Source organism: Cnephaeus nilssonii (assembly GCF_951640355.1).
Source record: "Cnephaeus nilssonii genome assembly, chromosome: 17".
In the NCBI taxonomy this organism is placed as follows: domain Eukaryota; kingdom Metazoa; phylum Chordata; class Mammalia; order Chiroptera; family Vespertilionidae; genus Cnephaeus; species Cnephaeus nilssonii.
Window position 1 is genome coordinate 59,555,535 of NC_137088.1, and position 14,562 is coordinate 59,570,096.

The following is a 14,562-nucleotide window of genomic DNA, read 5'->3' on the forward strand; positions in this document are numbered from 1 at the left end:
ATGGTCTGAATCTATGACTCCAGGCAGAACAGTTAATCCTTTCAGAGTCTTTCCACTTCTCCCTAAGATTAATCCTAACGTTCCTGGTGGCACAGGTCCCCAGATTCCTGTAGGAACATCTTGCTAAGCCATATCGAGGGTCAAAGTGACTGCTATAGTACTGATAAGAACTAGGCCTGCACTTCCTGGAGTGGCTCAGATGAGGGAGTCCACTGTGGGCCCTGCAGGGCAAATTTCCCCTATTGATGACGGGACTGGGGGATCGTTTCCCTGTGGTTGGCCATTCCCTATGTCTTGATCTAATGGCTGCCCATTTTTATGAAATTTCTATCTACATTGACCGCCCAAATGGTTTCCCTTCTGACATCTAGGACACAGAGAGTTTTAATCTGTGTTGATTGAATTGGGAGGCAGAATGCTCACGCCTTTCCCTAGATCACCACCTTGTGTCCTTCTTGGCTGCCTACATTCTTTTTTAAAATGTCCTGTTCTTCCACAATTGTAACACCTTTTATTCCCTACTGTTACAGCGGCAGTGAGTAAGTTTGCTTGAAAAGTGCCTGACCTCACATTCTGACATGCTCGAATCATTTCTGTAATGGTACTATTTTTTTCTCAGAGGCATCAGGCATTTCTTACAATCAGCATTGGCATTTTTATAAGCTAACTGCTGAATTAAAGTGTCTCCTGCTGTTTGATGTTGAATCTGTCATCTCACTGCTTGAGTGAGGCAAGCCACAAAGTCAGAAAATGACTCTGTAGGCCCCTGCGTACATTTATTAAAAGCTCCCTCAGGGTCCCCTTTTGATGGTAAAGCCCACCAAGCTCTTCTTACACAAAGTATAATTTGCTCATATGCCTGATACATATAATTTAGCTGATTTTGCATGTCATTATATTGTCCCAGTCCTGCCAGCATTTCATAGGTTATTTGAGCATTCAGCCCGCAGTTTGTGTGGGCTTGCTCCTGACATTTCTCCAAAAATTCTCCCTTTCATAGTAAATAATCTCCTCCATCCAGAGTTGCTCGAGCCAGAGAATACCAATCATAAGGAGCTAAGAATGCTTCAGAAATATTAGTCATAAATTCTCCGGTAAAAGGAACTGTAGGACCATTCTGGACTACACTTTCACACAACGCCTTTATCATTTTAAAGTCAAAATTTTCATGCTGTCTTATTATATGATTTGGGAGCTGTGGGTCAGCTACTTGTATAATAGGAAAAGCAAGTTGATCCTCCACCATCATGTCCTTTAATCCTTCTCAGATACCTCTTTGCATAGGTAATTCTATTAATGGTGAATTAAATGTTTCAGGATTAGGACATGGAGGTGGAGGGGGCCATGAAGGCCATTCCTCCAATTTTTCTTTTTGCTCCTCTTTAGGAGCTGAGGGTGCAAGGGGAGGAGGTTTATCCTCTTTTGTTTCTTTAAAAGGCTCTAGCAAATGCAATACCATGTTCCACAAGGAGAAACAATTTGGAGGCAAATTATTCCCCTGCTGCTGAGATTTTTTCAAGTTCTGACTATACTCTTTCCCAACATTCAACATTTAATGTACCTTCCTAAGGAAACCAGGGATTATATTCTATAATAACATGCAAAAACTGTAAGAGAATACCTTCTGACACTTTAATTCCTTTATACTTAAGCATGCAAACCAAAAGTCTACAATAAAGCTTCTCCCCTTTTGATGAGTTCTGCCCCATTTGCCTGCCTAAAAAAAGACATTCCCACCCTACTTACAGATCGTGACTTCTGCAGCTGGACATGGGCTTTGCATGTGGCAAATTTCCCCACCTATCCAATGAATTATTTTCCCCCACCTTGCTGGTGAAACTTTGTTTTTCTGCTCTAGGCAAATCTTCTTCTCCAGACATCCATTATTCCAGGCGCCCAATGTGAGAGTCCACATCCCATGTGGTTCAGGGTTTGGGATCTGGAGAAGGGCTGTGGGCAAATAATGAGACAAGACAAGAAATAATAATTTGGAAATAATGGGGGGCCAGGTGGAGAGTCCAACGCAAGGGCAAGGACTTCACTGGTGCCCAGGCCCTGCCAGACTTTTATTCAAGTTTAGATACACATATTGTCCTTAGTCAGGCAGGCAATTCTGGTAACAGACAGACTATCATAAAGGTCAGTAAATAGTAGTAAAGATTTACTTTGAGACTATTTGGTCAGGAAATTGCTTGAACCACCATTATGTCGACTAAACAATAGGTGCATAGCTTTGGCCCTTGCCAGAGCTCAAGGTTCACGAGCCTTCCGTGTTCCTTGTTTACACTTTTCTGATAGGGAAGACAATGGGTATCTTCCAAAGGTATGAACCAGTGAAAATCAAGGTAGTGAAAAAAAAAAAACACAGAAAAGTGGCCTATGATTGCACAAGAACTTAGGGAGTGAAAACTTCTTGAATGAAGACATATGAAAAAGAAGCCTGAGGCAGATGCAGGACTACCTCTGACCAAAATCTACCTCTGACCAAAATGGTGCCCTCTCATACAGAAAGTATGGGCACAAAACCTAGCAGAGTTTTCAGGGACAAGCATCCTTCTCCCAAAGGTATTCCTCTTCTTCGTGCTGAGAAGAAATCCAGACCCAGCACAGCTAATAAGAAACATTTAGTTTTGTTTTCATCCAAATTTATGCCAGGAGAGAGGACCAAAGTAGGATCTAGCAACTGCTCCCAAGCCTCACTTCAGAAGGACCATGACAGGCCTGTTTACAATGGGGCTGGAAATACCCACTTGAACACCTTTTCACCAAGAGTTCCAAAGACTTCTGCTAAAGGGACTCAGAAATCTGTTACTGAGCACAAAGCCAAAAATTTCCTCCCCATCCTAGCCATTCCAGACCTGGACCTGTGGTCTCCCCAAATAAGGGTAAGAGTCCAGGTGTCAGGCATCAGGCAGCAGCTCCAGCCCAGCTCCTGGACAGCCTAGCACAGGGAGTGTTTGGCCTGTGGTTAGTTCTGGCTCCATGCTCAGGTGCCAGAATGGCAGCTCCAGCTCAGGACCTGAGTGTTCGATCAATCAGTGGGACCAAGAGGCCAGCCAGTGAATTAAATCTTCCTGGAAGGAAAGTCAGCAGTACAGGTGGCTCTGGATGACCCATCAGAGGCTCAGGTGGTTCTGGAAAGTCAGTGGTCAGTTCTGTGCACAATCCATATGACCGACGGCCAATGAGTGGTTCAGTGCCCACCAAGCAGTCAGTCAGTGGCTCTGGGCGATCAGTAAGTGGCTCAGTTTCAGCTGGACAGACTGTCAGCAGTTCGGCCCTGTAAGACCAGTGAGCAGCTTGGGACCTGGGCAAATAGTTAGTAGCTTAGATTCCCCCCACAAGCCCAAATGCACTTTTATCTCAGAAATATATCTTCTAAGAATATAATTACCCGGCCCACCAATGGACAGATGAATGGAATGAAGCCTTCCTTAGCTGGCTACAGATCTGCCCAATGTCCTCAAAGGTTTCCCTTCTCTGGTGGTTACAAAAGACAGTGAGAATATGAAGAGGAGGAAAATGAGAACTATGACTCCAAAATGGAAGATTTTATCAAAGATGAAGGAGAATCTCAGGAAGAAATATCTAAGTACATTCTTTGGCTATGTCTGAAAAAAAAATACAAAGATGAAAGTGATTATGCCTTATGTTACATGGAGAGTAGTTGAAAAGAACAGCAGAAGGAAGAAGCAGAGTTTAAGACCAGGTATGCAAGAGGATTTAGAGGAAATGAGATGGGAGGAAGAAGCAATGAAATGCTGAGGTCCTGTGCACGAGCGGACCACCTGCGATTGATCCCAGGGAGCTGGGTGTCTGCTTTGGCCCCAGGCCGAAAGCCTCCGGTTGGGGGCTGAGAGCAGAGCACAGTGCCTCCTGAGCTGAGAGCAGTGTGCTGGGAGCAGAGCACAGTGTTTCCCGGGCTCCCGGTTGGGTGCTGAGAGTAGAGTCAGTGCTTCCCGGGCTCCCCGCAGGGTGCGGAGAGCAGAGTTAGTGCCTCCCGGGCACCCAGGTGGGTGCTGAGAGCAGTCAGTGCCTCCCAAGCTCCCAATGGGTGCTGAGGGCAGAGCATGGTGCATCCTGAGCTCTCATCAGGGTGGTGAGAGCAGAGTCAGTGCCTTCAGGGCTCCTGGTTGGGTGCTGATAGCAGAGTCAGTGTCTCCCGGGCTACCGGTTGGGTGCTGAGAGCACAGCACAGTGCATCCAGGACTCCCGGGAGGGTTCTGAGAGCAGAGTCAGTGCCTCCTGGGCTCCAGGCACGGTGCTTAAAGCAGAGCACGGTGCCTCCCGGGCTCCCGGCAGGGTGCTCAGAGCAGAGGATGGTGCCTCCCGGGCTCCCGGCAGGGTGCTCAGAGCAGAGCACAGTGCCTACTGGACTCCCGGCAGGGTGCTGAGAGCAGAGTAAGTGCCTCCTGGGCTACCAGTTGGATGTTGGGAGCAGAGTCAGTGCCTTCCTGTCTCCTGGTTGGGAGCTGAGAGCAGAGCACAGTGTCTCCTGGGCTCCCAGGAGGGTGCTGAGAGCAGAGTCAGTGCCTTCCGGACTCAAGGCAGGGTGCTGAGAGCAGAGCACGGTGCCTCCCAGTCTTCCGGTAGGGTGCAGAGAGCAGAGACAATGACCCCCGGGCTCCCAGTAGGGTGCTGAGAGCAAAGCACGGTGCCTCCAGGGCTCTCTGCATGGTGCTGAGAGCAGAGTCAGTGACTTCCGGGCTCCCGATTGGGTGCTGAGAGCAGAGTCAATGCCTCTTGAGCACCCGGTTGGTTGATGAGAGAAGAGAATGGTGCCTCCTGGGCTCCCGGGAGGGTACTGAGAGCAGAGGACGGTTCCTCCCGGGCTCCGGGCAGGGTGCTGAGAGCAGAGTTGGTGCCTACCTGACTCCCAGCATGGTGGTGAGAGCAGAGCAAAGAGCGTCCAGAGCTCCCGACAATATGCTGAGAGCAGAGTCAGTGCCTCTTGGCCTCTCGGCAGGGTGCTGAGGGCAGAGCATGGTGCATCCCGAGATCTTGGCAGGGTGCTGAGAGCAGAGTCAGTGACTTCCGGTCTCCTGGGTGGTGCTGAGAGCTAAGTCAGTGTCTCCTGGGTACCCGGTTGAGTTCTGAGAGCAGAGCATGGTGCCTCCTGGGATCTCGGCAGAATGCTGAGAGCAGATTCAGTGACTTCCGGGCTCCCGGTTGGGAGCTGAGAGCAGAGTCAGTGCCTCCCGGGCACCCGGTTGGGTGCTGAGAGCAGAGCACAGTGCCTCCCAGGTTCCCAGGAGGGTGCAGTGAGCAAGAGTAAGTGTTTCCCGGGCTCCCGTCATGGTGCTGATAGCAGAGCACGGTGTCTCCCGGGCTCCCGGTAGGGTGCTGAGAGAAGTGTCAGTGACTTCCGAGCACCAGGTTGGGTGCTGAATGGAGAGCACAGTGCCTCCTGGGCTCCTGACAGGGTGCTGAGAGCAGAGTCAGTGCCTCCCAGGCTCATGGCAGGGTGCTGAGAGCAGAGTCAGTGCTTCCCGGGCTCCCGGCAGCATGCTGAGAGCAGAGCACGGTGCCTACCAAGCTCCCAGCAGGGTGCTGAGAGCAGAGCCAGTGCTTCCCGGGCTCTGGGCAGCATGCTGAGAGCAGAGCATGATGCCTCCCGTGATCCTGACAGGGTGCTGAGAGCAGAGTCAGTGCCGCCCAGGCTCATGGCAGGGTGCTGAGAGCAGAGTCAGTGCTTTCCAGGCTCCCAGCAGCATGGTGAGAGCAGAGCACGGTGCTTCCCAGGCTTTTGGCAGGGTGCTGAGTGCAGATTCAGTGCCTCCTGGGCACCTGGTTGGGTGCTGAGAGCAGAGCACGGTGCATCCCTGGCTCTCGGCAAGGTGCTAAGTGCAGATTCAGTGACTTCCGGGCTCCCGGTTGGGTGCAGAGAGCAGAGCAAAGTGCCACCCGGTAGGGTGCTGACAGCCACGTCAGTGCTTCTCAGGCTCCCAGTTGGGTGCTGAGGGCAGAGCACGGTGCTTCCCCAGATTCCAGTTGGGTGCTGAGAGTAGAGTACAGTGCCTCCCGGCAGGGTGCTGAGAGCAGAGTCTGTGACTCCCGGTCTACAGGAAAGGTGCTGAGAGCAGTGTCAGTGCCTTCTGGGCTCCCGGTTGGGTGCTGAGAGCAGATTCAGTGCCTCCCGAGCTCCTGGCAGGGTGCTGAGAGCAAAGTAGCGTGTCTCCGGAGGTTCCAGCATGGTGCTGAGAGCAGAGTAAGTGCCTCTCGGGCTCCCAGTTGGGTGCTGAGAGAAGAACACGGTGTCTTCCGGGCTCCCGACAGGGTGCTGAGAACAGCACATTGCATCCCAGGCTCCTGGCAGGGTGCTGAGAGAATAGTCAGTGCTTCCCGGGCACCCTGTTGGGAGCTGAGAGAAGAGCACAGTGTCTCCCGGGCTCCCAGCAGAGTGCTGAGAGCAGAGTGAGTGCTTCCCGGGCACCGGGCAGGGTGCTGAGAGCAGAGCCAGCGCTTCCCGGGCTCTGGGCAGCATGCTGAGAGCAGAGCATGGTGCCTCCCGTGATCCTGGCAGGGTGCTGAGAGCAGAGTCAGTGTCTCACGGGTTCCTGGTAGGGTGCTGAGAGCAGAGCATGGTGCCTCCCGGGCTACCGGCACTGTGCTGAGAGCAGATTCAGTGCCTCCCGGACTCCGGCAGGGTACTGAGAGCAGAGCATGGAGCTTCCTGGGCTCCCGGCAGGGTGCTGAGAGCAGAGTCAATGCCACGCAGGCTACTGGTAGGGTGCTGAGAGCAGAGCATGGTGCCTCCCGGGCTCCCGGCAGTGTGCTGAGAGCAGAGACAGTGCCTCCCGGACTCCTACCACGGTACTGAGAGCAGAGCATGGTGCCTCCCGGGCTCCCAGCAGTGTGCTGAGAGCAGATTCAGTGCCTCCTGGACTCCTGGCAGGGTGCTGAGAGCAGAGAATGGTGCTTCCCGGGCTCCCGGGAGGGTGCTGAGAGCAGAGTCAGTGCCTCGCAGGCTACTGGTAGGGTGCTGAGAGCAGAGCAAGTGCTTCCTGGGCTCCGGGCAGCATGCTGAGAGCAGAGCAGGGTGCCTCCCAGGATCCCTGCAGGGTGCTGAGAGCAGAGCAATGTGCCTCTCGAGCTCACAACAGGGTGCTGAGAGCAGAGTCAGTGCCTCGCGGGCTCCAGGCATGGTGCTGAGAGCAGAGCATGGTGCCTACCAAGCTCCCAGCAGGGTGCTGAGAGCAGTGTCAGTGCCTCCCTGGCTCCCGGCAGGGTGCTGAGAGCACATTCAATACCTTCCAGGCTCCCGATTGGGTGCAGAGAGTAGAACACGGTGCCTTCTGGGATTCCGGCAGGGTGCTGAGAACAGAGCACGGTGTCTCCCGGGCTCCCAGCAGGGTGCTGAGAGAAGAGTCAGTGCATCCCGGGTTCCCGGCAGCATGCTGAGAGCAGAGCACGAGGCCTCCAGGCTTCCGGCAGGGTGCTAAGAGCAGAGTCATTGCCTCTCATGCTTCAGGCAGGGTGCTCAGAGCAGAGCAAGGTGCCTGCCGGACTTCCGGCAGGGTGCTGAAAGCAGAGTCAGTGCCTCGTGTGCTCCGGGTTGGGTGCTGAGAGCAGAGCCCAGTGCATCCCTCGCTCCCAGCAGGGTGCTGAGAGAGGAGTCAATACCTTCTGAGCTCCCGGTTGGGTGTGAGAGCAGAGCACAATGCCTCCCAAGCTCCTGGCAGGGTGCTGAGAGCAGAGCACGTTGTCTCCCCGGCTCCCAGCAGGGTATGGAGAGCAGAGTCAGTGCCTCTCATGCTCCAGGCAGGGTGCTCAGAGCAGAGCACAGTGCCTGCCGGACTCCCAGCAGGGTGCTGAGAGCAGAGTCAGTGCCTCACAGGCTCCTGGTAGGATACTGAGAGCAGAGCAATGTGCCTCTCGAGATCACAACAGGGTGCTGAGAGCAGATTCAGTGCCTCCTGGGCTCCTGGTTGGGTGCTGAGAGCAGAGCACGGTGCCTTCCAGGCTCCCCGATGGGTACTGAGAGCAGAGTCAGTGCCTCGCAGGCTCCAGGCATGGTGCTGAGAGTAGAGCATGGTGCCTACCAAGCTCCCAGCAGGGCGCTGAGAGCAGAGTCAGTGCCTCCCGGGCTCCCGGGTGGGTGCTGAGAGCAGAGTCAGTGACTCCTGGCCTTCCGGCATGGTGCTGAGACCCCAGCACATTTTCTCCAGGACTCATGGTTGGGTGCTGAGAGCAGAGTCAGTGCCTCGCGGGTTCCAGGCATGGTGTTGAGAGCAGAGGCAGTGCCTCAACGGCTCCCGGTAGCGTGCTGAGAGCAGAGCACGGTGCCTCCCGGACACCAGTATCGGTGCTGAAAGCAGAGCACAGTGCCTCTTGGACTCCCTGCAGGTTCCTCAGAGGAGAGTCAGTGCCTCCCAGGCTCTTGGTAGGGTGCTGAGAGCAGAGTCAGTACTTCCCAGGCTCATGGCAGCGTGCTGATGCAGAGCACGGTGCCTCCCGGGCTCCCAGCACAGTGCTGAGAGCAGAGTCAGTACCTCCCGGGCTCCCAGCAGGGTGGTGATGGCAGAGCATGGTGCATGCCGAGCTCTTGGCACGGTACTGAGTGCAGAGTCAGTGACTTCCGCGCTTCTGGCAGGGTACTGAGAGAAGTGTCAGTGCCTCCTGGGCTACCGGTTGGGTGCTGAGAGCAGAGTCGGTGCTTTCTGGACTCACGGCAGGGTGCTGAGAGCAGAGTCAGTGCCTCCCGGGCTCCAGGCAGGGTGCTGAGAGCTGAGCACATTGTCTCTCAGGCTCCTGGCAAGGTCATGAGAGCAGAGCACAGTGTCTCCTGGGCACCAGGTTGAGTGCTCAGAGCACAGCACAGTGCCTCCCGGGCTCCCAGCAGGGGGCTGAGAGCAGAGTCAGTGTTTCCCAGGCTCCGGGCAGGGTGTTGAGAGCAGAGTAAGTTCCTCTCGGGCTCTGGAAAGGGTGCTAAAAGAAGAGTCAATACCTCCTGGGATCCCAGTTGGGTGCTGAGAACAGAGCACATTGCATCCCAGGCTCCCGGCAAGGTGCTGAGAGCAGAGTAAGTGCTTCCCGGGCACCCGGTTGAGTGCTGAGAGCAGAGGACAGTGCCTCCTGTGCTCCCGGTAGGGTGCTGAAAGCAGAGTCAATGCCACCCGGTCTCCCATTTGGGTGCTGAGAGCAGAGCACAGTGCTTCCTGGGGCCCATGATGGTGCTGAGAGCAGAGTCAGTGCCTCAAGGGCTCTCAGTAGGGTGCTAAGAGCAGAGCACGGTGCCTCCCGAGCTCCTGGAAGGGTGCTGAGGGCAGAATCAGTGATTTCCGGGCTCACGAGTGGGTGCTGAGAGCAGAGTCCGTGCCTCCCAGGCTCCCAGAATGTTGCTGAGAGCTGAGTCAGTACCTCGTGGGGTACCGTTTGGGTGCTGAGAGCAGAGCAAGTGATTCCCGGGCTCCAGGCATGGTGCTGAGAGCCCAGCACAGTGACTCCCGGGTTCCCTATTGGGTGCTGAGAGCAGAGTCTGTTCCTCCTGGGCTCCTGGCAGGCTGCTTAGAGAAGAACACGGTGCAAACCGAGCTTTTGGCAGGGTGCTGAGAGCAGAGTCAGTGACTTCTGGGCTTCCGGCAGGGTGCTGAGAGCAGAGCATAGTGCCTCCCCACCTCCCAGCAGGGTGCTCAGTGCAGAGTCAGTGCCTCCCGGGCTCCCAGGTGGGTGCTGAGAGCAGAGTACAGTGCCTCCCGGGCTCCCAGCCTGGTGCTGAGAGCTCAGTCAGTGCCTCGCGGGCTCCCGTTTGGGTGCTGAGAGCAGAGCACTGTGACCTCCGGGCACCTGGCATGGTTCTGAGAGCCCAGCACAGTGTCTCCCGGACTCCTGGTTGGGTGCTGAGAGCAGAGTCAGTGCCTCCCGGGCTTCCAGCAGGGTGCTGAGAGTAGAATCAGTGACATCCGAGCTCGCGGTTGGGTGCTGAGAGCAGAGTCATTGCCTTAATGGCTCCCGGTAGCGTGCTGAGTGCAGAACACGGTGCCTCTCGAGCTCCCGGCAGGGTGCTGAGAGCAGAGTAAGTGCCTCTCGGGTTCCAGGCAGGGTGCTGAACGCAGAGCACATTGCCTCTTAGGCTCCCAGCAGGGTGCTGAGAGCAGTCAGTGCCTCCCGGTCTACCAGGAGGGTGCTGAGAGCAGAGCACAGTGCCTCCTGGGCTCCCGGCTGGGTGCTGAGAGCAGAGTCAGTGCCTCCCGGGCTTTCGGCAGGGTGCTGAGAGAAGACCACATTGCATCCCGAGCTCTCGGCAGGGTACTTAGAGTAGAGTCAGTGACATCTGGGCTCCAGGTCGGGTGCTGAGCACAGAGTCAGTGCCTCGCGGGCTCTAGGCATGGTGCTGAGAGCAGAGAGCAGAGCACAGTGCCTCCCGAGCTCCCAGAAGGGTGCTGAGGGCAGAGGACAGTGCCTCCCGAGCTCCCGGAAGGGTGCTGAGGGCAGAGTCAGTGACTTCCAGGCTCCTGAGTGAGTGGTGAGAGCAGAGTCCATGCCTCCCGGGCTCCCAGCATGTTGCTCAGAGCTGAGTGAGTGCCTCGCGGGGTACAGTTTGGTTGCTGAGAGCAGAGAAATTGATTGCCGGGCTCCTGGCATGGTGCTGAGAGCCCAGCACAGTGACTCCTGGGTTCTCCTTTGGGTGCTGAGAGCAGAGTCAGTGCCTCCCGGGCTCCCAGGTGCGTGCTGAGAGCAGAGTCAGTGCCTCTCATAATCCAGTTAGGGTGCTGAGAGCAGAGCACAGTGCCTCCTGAGATCCCAGCCTGGTGCTGAGAGCTCAGTCTGTGTCTCCTGGACTCCTGGTTGAGTGCTGAGAGCACAGTCAGTGCCTCCCGGGTTCCCCTTTGGGTGCTGAGAGCAGAGTCAGTGTCTCCCGGGCTTCTGGCAGGGTGCTGAGAGAAGAGCGCGGAGCATCCCGAGCTCTCGGCATGGTACTGAGAGGAAAGTCAGTGACATCCAGGCTCCCGGTTGGGTGCTCAGAGAAGAGTCAGTGACTTACGGTCTCCAGGCATGGTGCTGAGATCAGAGCACAGTGCCTCCCGGGCTCCCAGTAAGGAGCTGAGAGCAGTGTCAGTGAATTCCGGCTCCGGGTTGGGTGCTGAGAGCAGAGCACGGTGACTCCCTGGCTCCCAGCCTCATGTTGAGAGCTCAGTCAGTGCCTTGCGGGCTCCTGTTTGGGTGCTGGGAGCAGAACACAGTGACTCTTGGGCTCCCGGCATGGTGCTGAGAGCCAAGCACAGTGACTCCCGGGTTCCCCGTTGGGTGCTGAGAGCAGAGTCAGTGCCTCCCGGGCTCCAGGCAGGCTCTGAGAGAAGAACACGGTGCATATCGAGCTCTCGGTAGCTTACTGAGAGCAGAATCAGTGACTTCCGGGCTCCCGGCAGGGTTCTGAGAGAAGAGCATGGTGCATCCCAAGCTCTCGGCAGTGTACTGAGAGTAGAGTCAGTGACATCCGGGCTCCCGGTTGGGTGCTGAGAGCAGAGTCAGTGACTTGTGGGCTCCAAGCATGATGCTGAGAGCACAGCACAGTGCCTTACGGGCTCCTGGTAGGGTGCTCTGAGCAGAGTCAGTGCCTCAACGACTCGCGGTAGCGTGCTGAGAGCAGAACATGTTGCATCTCGAGCTTCCAGCAGGGTTCTTAGAACAAAGTAAGTGCCTCTTGGGTTCCAAGCAGGGTGCTGAAAGCAGAGCACGCTGCCTCTTAGGCTCCCGGCAGGGCGCTGAGAGCACAATCAGTGAATCACGGGCTCTGGGCAGCATGATAGAGCAGAGTCAGTGCCTTGCTGGGTAGCGTTTGGGTGTTGAGAGCAGAGCAAGTGATTCCTAGGCTCACAGCATGGTGCTGAGAGCCCAGCACAGTGACTCCCGGGTTCCCCGTTGGGTGCTGAGAGCAGAGTCAGTGCCTCCTGGGCTCCCGGCAGGCTGCTGAAAGAAGAACACGGTGCATACTGAGCTCTCGGCTGGGTGCTTAGAGCAGAGTCAGTAACTTCCGGGCTCCCGGTAGTGTGCTGCGAGCAAATTCAGTGCCTCCCATGCTCCGGGTTTTGTGCTGAGAGCAGAGCATGGTGCCTCCCGGGCTCCCGGTAGTTGGCTGAGAGCACATTAAGTGCCTCTCGGGCTCCAGAAAGGGTGCTGAAAGCAGAGTCAATACCTCCCGAGCTCCCGGTTTTGTGCTGAGAGCAGAGCACGGTGCCTCCCGAGCTCCTGGAAGGGTGCTGAGGGTAGAGTCAGTGACTTCTGTGCTCCGGAGTGGGTGCTGAGAGCAGAGTCCATGGCTCCCAGGCTCCCACCATGGTGCTGAAAGCTGAGTCAGTGCCTGGCGGGGTACTGTTTGAGTGCTGAGAGCAGAGCAAGTGATTCCGGGGTTCCCGCATGGTGCTGAGAGTCCAGCACTGTGACTACGGGGTTTCCCATTGGGTGCTGAGAGCAGATTTAGTGCCTCCCAGGCTCCCGGTTGTATTCTGAGAGCAGAGCACGGTGCCTCCCAGGCTACCGGTTGGGTGTTAAGAGCAGAGTCAGTGCCTCGCGGGCTCCAGGCATGGTACTGAGATCAGAGCATGGTGCCTCCCAAGCTCCCAGAAGGGCGCTGAGAGCAGAGTCAGTGCCTTCCGAACTCCGGGCACTGTGCTGATAGCAGAGTGAGGGCCTCATGGGATATTGGCAGGTTGCTCAGAGCAGAGTCAGTGCTTCCAGTCTCCTGGTTGGGTGCTGAGAGTAGAGCGTGGTGCCTCCCGGGCTTCCGTTAGGGTGCTGAGAGCAGAGCACAGTACCTCCCAGGCTCCAAGCTTGGTGCTGAGAGCTCAGTCAGTGCCTCGTGGGCTCCCATTTGGGTCCTGTGAGCATAGCACCATGACCTCCGGGCACCCGGCATGGTTCTGAGAGCCCAGCACAGTATCTCCAGGACTCCTGGTTGGGTGCTGAGAGCAGAGTCAGTGCCTCCTGGGCTTCCGGCAGGGTACTGAGAGAAGAGCATGGTGCATCCCAAGCTCTCGGCAGGGTACTGAGAGTAGAGTCAGTGACATCCGAGCTCCTGGTTGGCTGCTGAGAGCAGAGTCAGTGCCTTGCGGGCTCCAGGCATGGTGCTGAGAGCAGAGCACAGTGCCTGCCGGGCTCCCGGTAGGGTGCTGTGAGCAGAGTCATTGCCTCAACGGTTCCCAGTAGCGTGTTGAGAGCAGAACACGGTGCCTCTCGAGCTCCCGGCAGGGTGCTGAGAACAGATTAAGTGCCTCTCAAGTTCCAGGCAGGGTGGTGAAAGAAGAGCACGTTGCCTCGTAGGCGGCCAGCAGGGTGCCGAGAGCAGAGTCAGTGACTCCCGGTTCCTGGTTGGGTGCTGAGAGCAGAGCACGGTGCCTCCCGGGCTCCCCTTAGTGTGCTGAGAGCAGAGCAAGTGATTCCCGAGCTCTCAGCCTGGTGCTGTGAGCTCAGTCAGTGTCTCCCGGCTCCCGTTTGGGTGCTGAGAGCAGAGCACAGTGACACCCAGGCTCCCAGCATGGTGCTGAGAGCCCAGCACAGTGTCTCCCGGACTCCCAGTTGTGTGCTGAGAGCAGAGTATGGTGCCTTCTGGGCTCCCGGTACATGGCTGAGAACAGAGTCAGTGCCTCCTGGGCTTCAGGCATGGTGCTGAGAGCACAGTAAGTGGTGCTCGGGCTCCAGAAAGGGTGATGAAAGCAGAGTCAATACCTCCCGGGCTCCTGGTTGGGTGCTGAGAACAGAGCAAATTGCTTCCTAGGCTCCCGGCAAGGTGCTGAGAGCAAAGTCAGTGACTCCCGTGCTCCTGGTAGGGTGCTGAAAGCAGAGTCAATGCCAACCGGGCTCCCGTACGGGTGCTGAGAGCAGATCTCGGTCCCTCCCGGGCTCCCATGATGGTGCTGAGTGCAGAGTTAGTGCCACAAGGGCTCTCAGAAGGGTGCAGAGAGCAGAGCATGGTGCCTCCCGAGCTCCTGGAAGGGTGCTGAGGGCAGAGTCAGTGACTTTTGGACTTCTGATTGGGTGCTCAGAGCAGAGTCCATGCCTACTGGGCTCCCAGCATGGTGCTGAGAGCTGAGTCAGTGCCTCGCAGGGTACTGTTTGAGTGCTGAGAGCAGAGCAAGTGATTCCTGGGCTCCCGGCATGGTGCTGAGAGCAGAATGAGTGCCTCCCGGGCTCCCGGGAGGGTGCTGAGAGCAGGGTCAGAGCTCCCAGGCTCCCAATTGGGTGCCAAGAGCTAAGTCGGTGCCTCCCGTGCTCCCAGCAGGGTGCTGAGAGCAGAGCACGGTGTCTCCCTGGCTCCCGTCAGGGTGCTGCGAGCATAGTCAGTGCCTCACGGGTGCTTGGTAGGGTGCTGAGAGCAGAGCATGATGCCTCCCAAGATATCAGCAGGGTGTTGAGAACAGAGTCACTGACTCCTGAGTTTCCAGCAGGGTGCTGAGAGCAGAGTCAGTGCTTCCTGGGTTCCCGGCAGGGTGCTCAGAGCAGAGTAAGTGACTCACGGACTCCAGGCCGTGTGATGAGAGCAGAGCATGGTGCATCCCACGCTCTTGGATGGGTGCTGAGAGTAGAGTCAGTGACTTTTGGGCTCCAAGCAGGGTGCTGATAGCA

At 56.6% G+C, this 14,562-nt stretch overlaps 2 pseudogenes across 2 annotated transcripts; both read left to right on the top strand.

The window, feature by feature from the left end:
• The first annotated feature begins 2,489 nt into the window (after positions 1 to 2,489).
• Positions 2,490 to 3,112, top strand: LOC307113463 (protein SPT2 homolog; annotated as a pseudogene). Its single transcript has one exon. The product of its transcript is annotated as a protein SPT2 homolog (transcript).
• Positions 3,113 to 3,184: 72 nt separating this feature from the next.
• Positions 3,185 to 3,765, top strand: LOC307113464 (protein SPT2 homolog; annotated as a pseudogene). Its single transcript has one exon. The product of its transcript is annotated as a protein SPT2 homolog (transcript).
• Positions 3,766 to 14,562: the final 10,797 nt, after the last annotated feature.